Source organism: Scyliorhinus torazame, chromosome 18 (assembly GCF_047496885.1).
Source record: "Scyliorhinus torazame isolate Kashiwa2021f chromosome 18, sScyTor2.1, whole genome shotgun sequence".
NCBI classification, from domain to species: Eukaryota; Metazoa; Chordata; class Chondrichthyes; order Carcharhiniformes; family Scyliorhinidae; genus Scyliorhinus; species Scyliorhinus torazame.
This window is the reverse complement of record NC_092724.1, coordinates 32,381,301-32,395,326: the sequence shown is the minus strand read 5'-3', so window position 1 is coordinate 32,395,326 and position 14,026 is coordinate 32,381,301.

Sequence of the window (14,026 nt, the reverse complement as noted above, 5' to 3'; positions counted from 1 at the left end):
GTGCAACTCTTATCAGCTTGGAAATGTCTTTTGTTTAGGATTAGTTGTTAAATAGTTCTTGATTTTACGAAAAAAGTGCAAAAATTACTTTCTCTGATTATTTTTTCTCTGCAAGGAGGATAAAATCCATTAGACCTTTTTAAATGTCTTCAGTTCCCCCTGTCTCTGTGGCTTCCTCCCTTTCACCAGCTCTCTTTTTCCCCCCCCCATTTATCTTTTGAAGATGTTGTCTCCAGGGACGCATGCTGTTCTTTTCCTGCAGGAGCTGATACGGAGCATCGGTAACTTCTTTGCTTATTTTGACCGTCCTAATCTAGGAATGTTGCAACCAATTGTAGCACTCGCCACCATTCTGGGTTGCGATCAGCTCAACACCCGAGTATGGCGGCCACGTTTTGTTTTGAAAAACCAAAACCAGAGGACCGAATGGAGGCACTGCAGGGAGTGGATTTGTGAATTGAGATGTAACTTACGCTACTGATTTTTAAATATAAAAAGTTCATAAGGTTTTTCATAACTTATTCCATACTACCAAAGTGCATTCAAGGGGATGCCAGACAGGTACGTGAGGAAGATGGGGATGGGAAGAGAGATGTGTGGGACCTTAGTGCCTGCATTGGTTCTGTTGGGTTGAATGGCTAACTGACTTCTGCAACATGGAACTGGAATCAAAACTGCTGGAGTCTTCGGCTTCAGTGTACTGGTACCCTCACTAAAGTAATTTAAATATTGCAGTTGGAGAATGGCAGTGCAAATCAATTGGCAAATAAGTGCTGATTTTAAATTAAACCGGATTAATATAATGAGAGTAAAATAATGGAAAATTGGCTGTGTTTTGAGAAAAAACTTGTCTAACAGGAATTGACTTTTGAAGATGACCCAGTGCTGAGTTGTAGTTGCATAAGTCAAGAAATAAGGCATAAATACTAACGCCGTAATAATCTTCATATGGACTGAATGGATCAAATTGGAAAAAATAGGAGGAGAAAATCAGCCATATCTTTTTGATCTGTTGTTGCTCCTAGCTCATGTGCTTATATTCCATGCTGTGAACTAAATTTGGTTATATTGCCAATTATAGGATGATTAAGGGGTGAGGGAACAAAGCTGTTAACGCTGATTGATGTTAAAAATCCAATTTGTGAAAGGGAGCCTGCTGCCACTATCTAGTCTGATTTACATGTGACATCGCTTCAATGCAATTTGCAAACTTTGCCACTTGTGAAGGAGGCTCTCCACCTCATTGTAACTTAATGCAACAGTGATTCCTGTGCTCCTATATCCTGTGGAGACTAGGAAAATGTACAACAGGCTTCTCTAAGCATTGGCAAAATACCATCAACATTGCCTTCGCAAGGCCTTACAATCCAGTGGTACGTAAAATAGTCCAATATAATTGTGGTGCTAATCACTCAAAACCTGCTCCACTGGGCAGGGCATGTCCATTTGCCTGACACTAGAATCCCAAAGCATCTGCTGTACTCTGAACTCGGTCATATTAGGAGATTCCTGGGAGAAGTCTGGAAACTCTAGGGATGCTCCCAACAAGAGGTCAAATGTCCTCACCAACTCGTTCGTGGCCTGTGACCAACCAAAATGGCAATGGTTCATTCACAATGCACGGAACCCATCAAGAGGCTTCATTGTGAACATGCTGAGGTGCTGAAGAGTGTGAACAAACCCCCAAACAACTCCTCTAACAACCTCCAAGCACTACCTGCCTCACATGTGCCATAGTCTGCAGATTGCGCATTGATTCTGAGATGGCTAATAAATCCAATCGAACTGAAGTAGAAGCAAGTCATCCTCAATCCCAAGGGACTATGTAAGAAGAGAACTGAACGCAGCCTTCACGGGTATCACCCACTCCCAAGAACACTTTAAAGTTATTTTGTATATGAAAAATGTTTTATAACAGTAGGATTCATCTTGCTGTGCACTTCATGACTATGGTCACTGAGTTACACAACTGTTTAATTGTTTGGTGTTTATATGGTATTCCACGTTTGATATTGCAGTAATGCTCTCAAGAATACTTTGGGCCAAAGTGTGAAGATCGAACAATATATATTCTGCCAGAGGTGCCAGGGAAAGGGTAAGCCCATAAAACAATATGTGGCAGCATTGTAACAATTGGCTTCTACATATAAATTTGGCACACTAACACTATTGAAATAATTTGTGATAAACTAATTGAAAATACTTCAATTCTACGAATTAGGTCCATAAGCTTGGAAAAAAACGTGACCTTGGCAGTCCAAATCAAATCTGTCATATTAGATCTGAAGAATTACATAGAAATGCACCCTCAGGCTTGGTTTCAGACAAATCTTGCCTATCCAGCTCAGTGAAGGGTTATGGAAAAAGAGTCCTTGGAAGTCGCATCAACACTTGCCTCATTTTGGTTAGATACCTTTAAATAATCATTGATTTACGGCGCCATGCTCAAGGGAAAAAGTGTCCCTCATGTTTAATGTTGAATAATTTTGCAAAGGTGTGCCAGTTGAAAAATATGTCGTCTTCAGTTTGACACATGAAGGAGTGTCTTCCTGAGGGGGAGGTATGGCATGTGTATACCATTACCCATGACAAAGCACTGTCATTTTCAGGAATGCTCAGCTGAGATTGCAGGCATCTCTGTTTCTCAGTTTATGTTGGCATGAAAGAATCTATATTGAGTAACTAATTCCACCATTGGTATATTTTGTAACTTTCCATCACTCCTGTCTGTCACTCTTCAATCTTATGACTACTCCATTCTGGTTTTGGCAATGATTGCAGTTCCCGTACACTACAAAATGTCATGAGTGGCTGAAGTTATTATGGAGGCAAACAGATTTGATAAGCTTGGCTTCAAACTTGCATGCCCCACGAGAGCACATGGAGTAAAGCTTATGCTCAACAATGTCAGAGTTATTCATGCGCTTTTTACTCCAGCTAACAAGTGTTGATAGAACACCGATTACAGAGCCTCTTTGGAAGCTTGGAACAACAAGATTGAACAATTACATAGCAAACAGCATTTTGCGTATTCAAGGTGCACCAACAAAGCCAATCGGGAGGGAGTTTCTTCATTGTTTCTGGGTCAAAATCCTGGAACAAGTCAGGATGGTGTGTAAAAACTAGGGGAACGTGCTGGTGATAGTGTTCCCATGCATTTGCTTTCCTTGCCCTAGATAGAAAAGGTCACAGGTGTAGATGGTGTTGTCGAAGCCCTGGTATGTTGCTGCGCTGCAGTGCATCTTCTTTATGGTACACTCTGGTGCCTCTGTGCTGATGGTGATGGGTGTGTAAATTCGTATGCTGCTTTGGCCTGAATGGTGTGACTGTTCTTACTATTGGAGGTGCTGTAACTTGATCGCAAAATATTACTAATTGCAGCCAGTTATATGCAGATTATTAATACGCAGATTATAACATGGAATATGCTTCCTTTGTTAGGGTGATCCAAATTAAACCATCACATATTAGTGCTGGCTATAGCTGGGCCCCTTCATTATAAGGAGGTAAGAAGTAATGAAATAAGGCCTGTGGCTGAACTTGTATCTTGGCATCACAGTGTTGCAGCACCAATACTGCCCATCATGCCTTTTGGATAAGATTTTAAACCAGGCCCCCTGTCTACCCTGTCTTGTGGATGTAAAATATCCCATGGCACTATTTTTAAGAAGAGCAGGGGAGTCATCTCTGGTATCCTGGTCAATATTTATTCCCTCATTCAACATCGCAAAAACAGATTATCTGGTCATTATCAACATCGCTGTTTGAGAGTTTGCAGTACACAATTGGCTGCCACATTTCCTACATTACAATAGTGACTACACTTCAATAATATTTCATTAGCTGCAAAGTGTTTTGGGATGTCTAGTGACTGAAAAGTAAATCTTTAAAATTTGTTATCACCTGCTACAGATTTGATTTCCAGCTCGCCACTAATGTTTCCATTCTTATTAGCATTGCTAGAGTGGGGCGATGGTGCAGTGGTTAGCACTGCTGCCTCATGACGCCCAAGTCCCAGGGTCGATCCCAGCCACTGTCCGTGTGGAGTTTCCACATTCTCCCTGTGTCTGTATGGGTCTCATTCCCACAACCCAAAAGATCTGCAGGGTAGGTTGATTGGCAACACTAAATTGCCCTTTAATTGGAAAAATAAAATTGTATACTCGAAATTTATTTTAGAAGAGCATTGCTAATGAGAAGCAATGAGCAAAGAAGCCAGTTTTGCAACAGTCAAAAGACAACTGCTTTGACTTAAAAGGTTAATAATTTTAAACCACAAGTAGAAAGATTTGAAAGTGCCACCAATTTAATAACTGTCTTTACCACTAGACAATGGCTACATATCAACATGAATTCTTCATTTTTATGAGGGAATGATAAATGCATTTGTTAGGAAAACCGTAGTTTTAAGGGGTTGATATTTGTCTTTGTAAACATAAGCAATAATATATAGTTTTAAGTGTTTAATATTTCTGTGCCTGGAAGAGTAAAATCCATAGCTAGATTCATGCTGGACAAAAGTGTTTGTATGTGTGGGGGCTGGTTAAGTTCCAAGTATGCAGGCATTGCTTAGCAACTGGAGGCCCTTGTGAGGTTAAAAAAGCTTTTCAGTCATAGTTTCAGCTGGATATGTTACAGTTGGAGAGAGGACTGAGGGGGAGAGAACATCTCTCGACTCTGCCAGAAGAAAGACTGAACAGGAAGGGAAATGAAAAGAGAGAAGCTTCCTAAAGTACAAGATACCGACCAGATAATCAGGGATTTCGGACTGAAATTTTTAAAAAGATAACTGGAGTGAAGAGAACAGAGACAAAGGTATTGTCCAGAAGAATTCAAAGAAGAGTAAATAAAGTGTTCTGAGTTAGAGACAATATCAGTAACTAGACAAAGTGGACAGTAGACTTCAAAGGTAAATCAAACATCTAAAGCTGGTTTAATACAATCTGGGAATTGAGAGTTAAATCAATTATGAACAATTTGTACAACAGTCAAGACCAATAAATCCTAAAGGGTTGGTGTAAAATCCTGGACTGGAGTCGCTGTTAAAGTGGAAGCTTTGTTTAAAAGTGTAATTTAGAACACCTAGACTGGATTTCAGAATGCACAGTGATTAGCACTGCAGCCTCACAGTACCGTGGACCCGTGTTCTATTCCGACCTCTGGTGGCTGTGGCGTTAACACATTCTCCCCGTGTCTCCATGGGTTTCTTCCCACAGTCCAAACGTGTAGTTTAGGTGGACTGGCCATGCTAAATTGCCCCTTTTAGATTGGGGTTACAGGGAGCGGGATTGGGCATAGATAGGGTTGTCTTTCGATGGGTCAATGCAGACTTGGTGGACAGAATAGCCTCTTTCTGCACTAGGAATTCTTGGGAATGGAATTTGGGGAAATTATCATGTGACAATCCTTTGATGCGATTCTAAGGAGAAGCCAATGACACTAATGTGGGTTCAGAGCGAAGTCTGTATTTGACCACAGCCAATCTGTGCTTAAAGATTATTTGTGTTAATGAGACAATTTTAGCTTAAGATGTACTTTGTAGTCCATGTTAATCTTAAAATCTGTTGTAATTGTTAAGATAAGGGGAGAGTACAAAAATATTTTGATGTTTAAAAAAAAATGTTCTCATTGAAACTAACTAGCGGTCCTGTAACTCTGTTCCCCCGCGTGTTATTAAAACATACAAAAGCTGTGGTCTTTTGAGCCAGGGTTCCATTCTGGATCTTTCCATCCAGTTATAACATGAACTGGGATCATAACACATTTAATTAAATATACATTTTACACTTCAATTTAGGGTTAAGGTGCCTTTTTCAGAAATGTTACTCCTTGCTTTAATCAGGAACTCAGAGTAGATGGAAGGCAACCTGCACTGAAAATAGCTGCAGGATAATTGTGAAAATGGGCCAAGAATATCTTTTCTGTAGTTTTCCTTCCTGCTTAGTTTTTAGAATTTGAGCCAATGTGCCTTGCTTACAGAGTTTGTGATTTCATGAAACAACTTATTTGTGTCTAGTTTATAAATGTTGGCTTGTAGAATTAGAAGGTACAAATAATTGTATTTGTGAATCTAAAGTTCAATGTTTTACACATCATTGTATTGGAGAAAGAACATAACATCAGAAGCAAAAATGGATATTGGCAGATGGAAAATAAAAGACAATTATTCAAATTGTTTTTTCAAAATGTTCTCTTGAAGGAACTTGGTTTCAATTGCTCAATTAGAGAGATCAGATGTTTCACAACCTAGTTAGAAAATTAGGGGGAGAAGACAATTGTTATGTGCATGACAATTTAACTTCTTGAATCAAGGAATACAAAGTTTTATGTAAGCAATGGTTACAGGAAAAATGAGAAAGCAATAATGTTCAATCCTCTGGGAAGTGTACAGACCTTGTTGGTTCTTGTTTTTTGTCCTCGCGTCACACCACATATTATTTTTATATTCATTTTCAGCCACTACATGCCTTGAAAGGAATGATTTTTCTCATTTTCTAGCCAATCATGTGCACTCTAAGTTAAACCACAATTATGTTCATTCTAATAAATTACCTATATTTACACTAGAAACTAGGTTAGAATTTCTATCTGGATTCTTCCAATCTTCCAAAGTTACAGTAAAAGTTTTGGAAAATCCCTGTGATTAACAGTTTAAAAAAAAAAAAAAAAATCATTTTTTTCTTTATTCTTTCATACAATGTGGGTGTTGCTGGCAAGGCCAACATTTGTTTCCCATCCCTAATTACCCTTGAATTGAGTGATTTGTTAGGCTAATTGACAGATTTGAAAAGCTAACCGCTCATGGCTCGGTGGTTCGCACTGATGCCTCACCGCGCCAGGGACCCAGGATCGATTCTGGTCTTGGGTGACTGTGTGGAGTTTGTACATTCTCCCCGGGCTGGCTTTCCTCCAGGTGCTCCAGTTTCCTCCCGTCTAAACTGTACAGGTTAAGTGGGGTTACAGGGATACGGCAGCAAGTGGGCCTGGGTAGGGTTCTCTTCCGAGGGTTGGTATAAACTCGATGAGCCGAATGGCCTCCTGCTACAGGGTAAAGATTCTATGAAAAACAGCTCAGGGTATTAGTCTGCGACATGTAGTTAACACTAAAAATGCAATGGGGCCCGGTCTAGTCAGGATTTAAACTGAAGGTATACTTATGCTATTATATTCCCTCATTTTGTGCAAAGAATTTGTTGACCACTATGAACATGTATTTGTGTTTAATCTGATGCTAAACCTGGCATTTTTTTTTAACCTGCTTCTATGTGTGTCATAGTGACATGGCATTTTTTTTGGCCCTATTCCCCTATTTAATTGAGACATTCTTCTTGCCCCACATTCCCTAATTCATACTGTCATTCTCCACTCCTCTCAAGTCATCCTGATGTTTGCCCTCCATTCCCAATTCATGCTTGCCTGCCTCCTGTTTAGTTTAAGTTGGTTCTTTTCCCCCCTCTCTGGCCAGTTCATGAAGGTACTCTCTCCCCTAGCCCTTCACTGTCACCGCGGTTTCTGCTCTAGCAAATGGAACTCTGCTATGGGAGAGAAGCCCTAATCTTGTAGAATCAACGCAAATATTTCTGGTTTGAACTGGGAGTAGTAGTGATTTTCATCTGTGAATGTCGACAAGTAGAAACTGACCTATATATGCTGACTGTCCAAGTGAAAAAAGGGATGAGTGACGTGTATGGAAGAGGGTGTTTCTCCTTCAACATCCCTCGTGGATTTATTTCACTGATTTTCTAACAAATTTGGGATAGTGTTTTCCATCAGATCAAAGTGGCATTTGCGATTAAGTTCAAAGGGCTGCACCCATTAATCAGATAAGGCTTCTATCGGTTTAAAGCACTTTTATGTATTGTACAATTGGAGCAATTATGTACAATTTCTTATCCAGGCATAACATTCATGGCAAAATGCCATTATAATTCTACAGTTGACATTGATGACTTGAATAATTATATGAATAGCAGTTTCCAATAGCAACATTATCCAAAGTTGACAAGTTTGCTACTATCATTTTGACAACACTAAATAATTTAAAATTAGAATTTTCTCTTGCTGAAGGTACTGGCTTCTGCTATATAGATAGTGAACTAACTGGGACAAATGCCAGTTTTTAGTGTTGTACTTTCTATATAATTCTATGTAAGCATAATGTCCCATTAGCCAAACAACTACAGTATTGACTTTGTGCCAGTTCATTCAGAATGTTCTTCTTAAAGGCATAGTGTTTGTTGCAGGAAATATAGTGGGCTAGATCCTGTATAATGAAACTAGAAACTGGGCTACCTGTCCTCTGTCTGAAAGTAAGATTTAGAAAAATAAGATAAAGAAAATCTTATGAAGTAATAAGCTGAGATATTTGCCCTATGGGCGTTTGGACTAAATGGGCTAGGTTTTGAAACTGAAAATCAGACCACAAAAGATGTTTCTATGAAGTAATCTATTACAAGCATTTCTTGCATCCAACAGATTTCATTTAACAATTTTCTTAATGACCTTTCAGTTATTTTAATTAACAATTTAATCCCTAAATATGAAACTTAAACTCAGTCAAAATTATTATACGCAAATGTTATTTTTATATAAACATTTTTGCATAAATTTACTTTGATTTATTCTGCTTGGCTTAGCTTGACTATTTGATTTACAATTTTTACCATACGATTTCTACTATTCATTCTCTACATCCGAATTATCATTCCATAAAATCATAGAATCCCTGCAGTGCCATACGGACCATCGAGTTTGCATCGACCCTCTGAAAGAGCACCTTATCCCTGTAACCCCACCTAGGGACAATTTAGCATAACCAATCCACCTAACTTGTACATCTTTGGACTGGGAGGGAGGAAACTGGAGCACCTGGAGGAAACCCATGCAGACACCAAAAGAATGTGCCCAAGTTTGGAATCGAACCAGGATCTCAGGGAGGCAAAGGCTAGGGCATCTCGCCCTCTCCCAGTAAAGAGCTCTGGCTGTTACGGCACCCCAAAGACTGCCACTAGCGGACATGGCTCCACCCTCAATCCCACAACCCTGAACATGGCTTCAAAAAAGGTGGTCCGGGTAGCTGGTGGAACATTGCGGTCTCCTTGCGGAGGAAGTTCCTCCGTTGCAGGCATTGAAGCTTGTTCCCTTTTCAGAGCTGCAGCTTTTCTGTTTGTTCCCCGAGTGTCGCTACTCTACCGTCTATGTGCAGGTCCCCTACTGTCCGTGACCCTTCATCCTATTTCCACGTTTTAAAGGAGGCATTTATTGTCGCCGGGGTGTATTTATGGGTTTTGCAGATGGGGACCATAGCAGGCATTTGCAGCAATATTCAAATGATGCCTGTGCTGGTTCCGAGTCCTTAGCAAGGCCTCCACCACCAGGTTTCTTGAGTACTTGGCTGGGTGAAATGGGAGTGAGGCCATGGCCAGTACTCGGAGGGATGTCTGTATACAGGAGCTTTCCTCTATTCACACCCATTCTGCCTCTCGCTATTTCATTCACCCTCACACCCTTTCTGCATTGGCTAACCAGTGGTATAGAGGGTTTGGCTAACCAGTGGTATAGGGGGTTTGGCAGAGTCAGGCCACCCCATATTCCTCCTCCTTTGCAAGTCGCTTTTATGGATCCTGGGGTTATTTGCCACCCACACAAACACCATAATTAGTTTACTACCTTGATGAAGAAGGCTTGGGGATGAAGATAGAAAGAGTTTTGAATAGGAAAAGGAATCTTGGCCGCACATTCATTTTTATTGTCTGCACTCTTCCTGCCAGGGAGAACGGGAGCGAGTCCTACCTAAGCAAGTCTCTCTTTATCTCTTCCACTAGGCTCGATGGGTTCCACTTATGGATCCGTGTCCAACCATGGGCTACTTGGATCCCCAGATATTGGAATTTGGTTTGGGCCAGCTTGAATGGCAGCTTCCCCAGCTCTAATTCTCCCCCCTGGGGGTTCACGGTGATGATTTTGCTTTTGCTCAGGTTAGTCTTGTAACCTGAGAAGGCTCCGAACTCACTTGGGAGTTCCATTATCCTTCCATGCTGACTAGAGGGTTTGAGACATAGAGGAGTAGGTCATTGACATAGAGTGAGACTCTGTGCTCTCTGTTTCCCCTTTGAATGGCCTTCTGCCCCTTCGACTACCTGAGAGTGATAGCCACTGGCTTAATTGCCCGGGCAAATAGCAGCGGGGACAGTGGGCATCCCTGCCTCATGCCTCTGTGCAACTGGGAGTATTCAGAGCTGGTGGTGTTTATCCGTATGCTTGCCATGGGAGCACTGTACAGTAGTTTCATCCACGAGGTGAACCCTGGCCCAAATCCAAACTGTTCCAGCACCTCCATCAGGTATCTCCATTATACTCTGTCAAAGGCCTTCTCTGCATCTAGGGAGATGATCACTTCTGATGTCTCCTCCCTGGATGGGGTCATGATGGGGAATTTGTGATAGAGTTGGGCTGCAAGAGTTGGCAGAAAAGGCAGTTATACAAGTGGTCTCAATCTTAGAAACAAAGGAACTCATGATCGCCATGGTGTTGGAGGTGAGAGTAGGTGGGGTGAGGGAAAGGGGGTTGAGGAGACTTGAACTGAGACGCAGAACCTCGTCTTTGCACCAAAATAAACTAAGTAATAGAGGCTTTGCTGAAGGAACAGGAGGCATGGTAGTGCTTAACATGGTCAAACTTGAACTGGCATCAAATGGAATACACCAGTCATGCACCAGGTAGGTTCATTTTTTTAGCCATTGGACACATGAGTAAAGATGTGAACTATATTGGGAAATTTCAGATGTGGTTAATAGTGCATGACTAGATTGGTAAAGGTAGAGACCTGGAAGCAATTGAACAGGTCAACAGGGTTAGAGATACTGTGATTGGCGGAGGACCAGAGGAGAGAGAATTGGATAATTTGAAAGAGAATTGACAGAGATAGCGAGAATATTTTTCCAGGGTGGAAGGTTGATAAACTGGGAAAATGTGTGTGACATGAGAAATGAGACACCGGTAACCTTATTAGTGACTGCAGCCTTGGAGATTAAGATAAATAGATAAAAATTACAACAGGGAAAAAGGGCATTTGGGCCAGCCAGTTCATGCTAATCTCCACATGTGCAGGAGACTCAATCCCTTGAGTGTTTTGTCCCCATATGCTTTTAATTCCCTCTCTTTCAACAAATCACTGCATCAATCACTAACTCTAGTATTACATGAAGAACGATTTTAGTTAGTCAATTTGATTTATTCTTGGGATGTGAGAAAGATGTTTTGCATGACCAGATCCGAAATACGGATGTCTGTGCTCTCTTTACTATGCAGAGCTTGGAGAGCTTATTCGTGGTGCGTAAGAGGGTCGATTTATTTTGCACTTTTAAAATTGTGCGAAGTTGAGAAACTAATACATTACTTTCGAAATGTCCCTGTTACTTTGTGGGAAAGGAATATTTGCATACAGCATGATCTCACAATTAGCAAATGAGCTAGTGTTAATTGAGAGTCCAAGATTGACTAAGATGCGTGGAGAACCCTTTGCTTTTGTCAGGAAGCTTGGATAAAATAGAGGTTAAAGAATTGGATAAAAGGGAATCGACCAGCGTTCAACTGCTCGGGGGCGGGGGTCGCTCTGCAAATTAGTTAGCAGCACGGTAAACACATTTGCTTAAATGAAGTGATGAACAATAAAGAGATGAGAATGCATGTCGCACTTGACTTCTAAGAAGTAGTTTAGATAAGATCAAAAGGAATAAACAGTATATCAGTGGCAGGATTAGTTCTAACCTGGAGAGAGAAGTACCCTGTTGAGCAACCAAGATCATAACCATGCCCTGCTGGAAACACAAACTCTCCCGAAAGCAGACGTCTCTGCTGAGAACCTGCTGGTTTGAAAACCTCAACGATTCTACACTGAATTAGAAGAAAGGCTTCCTAAGATAAATGCACAAATCATGTACCTTTTCTGGATTCGGCTCATAGAGTTAAAACCTTGTGTTTTCTGAAATGGGCGTTCTCTGGGAGTTTAGGAACGTGGATAGATGTGGAACGGGGTTAAGTCAAATATACTGTGGTCCTGTAGCCATTACTGTAGTTAATTATGATTTGATTGGTATTGTGGTCTTTCACAGTCCCAAATAAACATTATTTTACTTGAATGATTACAAGAAATGATCCGTATTTCGGATCTGGTCATGCAAAACATCTTTCTCACATCCCAAGAATAAATCAAATTGACTAACTAAAATCGTTCTGCATGTAATACCAGAGTTACCTGCTTCACCAGTTTGCAGATCTTTAGCACCACGTTGCCAGGGGCGAAAACCCGGAATTAATGCAAATTTTAAAAATAGTTCTCGAAAGCAGAGGCGGATTCACCTTCCCCAACTGATTAGGAGTAACTTTCCAAAGCAAGGCGTGCTTCCAGCCCTCTGTATTGCAACATCAGTCTATCCCCATATCTCAAGATGCATGTAAGTCAAAAACACACCTTTTATTTTGGCCATTTTGAGTATACATTTTGGCGGAAAATTGCTCTGCAATCAACAGAGCATTTTATCTTCGTGTGATGGAGCAGTTCGACTCGTACTAAGCAGGCGTGGAAATGACAGCAGAAGCAGTTTCAGCACGGGGAGCAGTGCACACAAGCGACAATGGTGCAATATTCTGTAAATCTATAAAAAATACATTATTTGGATTTTACAATGTTTAAGTATAATAGTAATTCGACGATGCCAGAACAGCAGGCATTTGTGGCATCGGTATTGTGCACTGCTTGTGGACGTGAAAGCCAGCGACTGGAAGTGCTCTGACCATTACAGACTTGTACAAAGGCTGAAAGATTTATGGAATTCGTGCCATGTCTCTCTTCCCCGCCCCCCCCCCCCCCCCATTACAAACAACCCAAAAGTAAACCCTGCTGAAAAGGTTACACTTTTTGGTGTACGTTATTCCCCAGACTGCGGCCAGCGCCAATTTGTTTGCGCTGTATAACTGCGTGCGTTGGGGTTTTGCTGAAGCTGACTGTGATGCGAAAGAGTGAGGTTGCCAGGTGATGTGCAGCGAGAAGCAGTGCTATTTTGGCACCCTGGAGTAATGGATGATCGGCGGTGGCTCGCAAACGGCGGGGGGCTGAACCCGCCGCACAGGCAAGGCTCGACACGCCAATAACATCCCGCCGTGCGGACGCCTCGCTATGCAGTGCGTTTGCGCAACTTGTCCCAGAGGCCTGGCCTCAGCAGTTGCAATCTTGGTCTGCAGGCATGTTGCCTCGACCTGCCCGGCTTCCCATGGGAATGTATGGGTTATAGCCCTTGCTTTTTAGGTTTCTGCCAAGAATGTTATAAACCATTTACTGGTAATAAAACGGTGGCCATGGTGAATAATCGTCCCTCTGAGTTTGCCCCGCAGCAGTTTCCTCGAGAAGAACTTCTCTTCATTCCCTTCTGCAAGACTGAGATTGATGATGTGGAGAACATAGCCACTGACAATGTTGTGATGTTGAACATTCATATCCCAGTGTACTGAGGTGCTTTACATACACACATACACGAGATTTGGATTTTCAATCAAGGGAGTGCCCGTTAGACATGGCTTTCTGGAGGCCGGTTTAGTTCAGTTGGCTGGGCAGCTGTTTCGTGATGCAGAGTGAAGTCAACAGCGTTGGTTCAATTCCAGTACACCCGAGGTTATTCTGGAAGGTAAAAGCAAACTACTGCGGAAATTACTGAAACAAAAACAAAATGCTGGACAATCTCAGCAGGTCTGATAGCATCTGTGGAGAGAGGAGGGAGCTCACGTTTGGAGTCTGGATGACTCTTTGTCAAAGCTAGAGAGAACTGTAGTGAGGGGTGGGGCTGGATAGGAGGGACAGCTATAGGTGGAGATAGACAAAGATGTCGAGGACAGAAAACAAAGAATGTAAATTAGGGTGATTAAGGCTAAGAAGGGTGTTGGTAGTGGCACATAAAGAGATTAGAATGTGTGAGTGGCAGAACAAAGTTGAGCCAGGTCAACCAGGAGTGGTGTGGATGGGGGTGAGGGT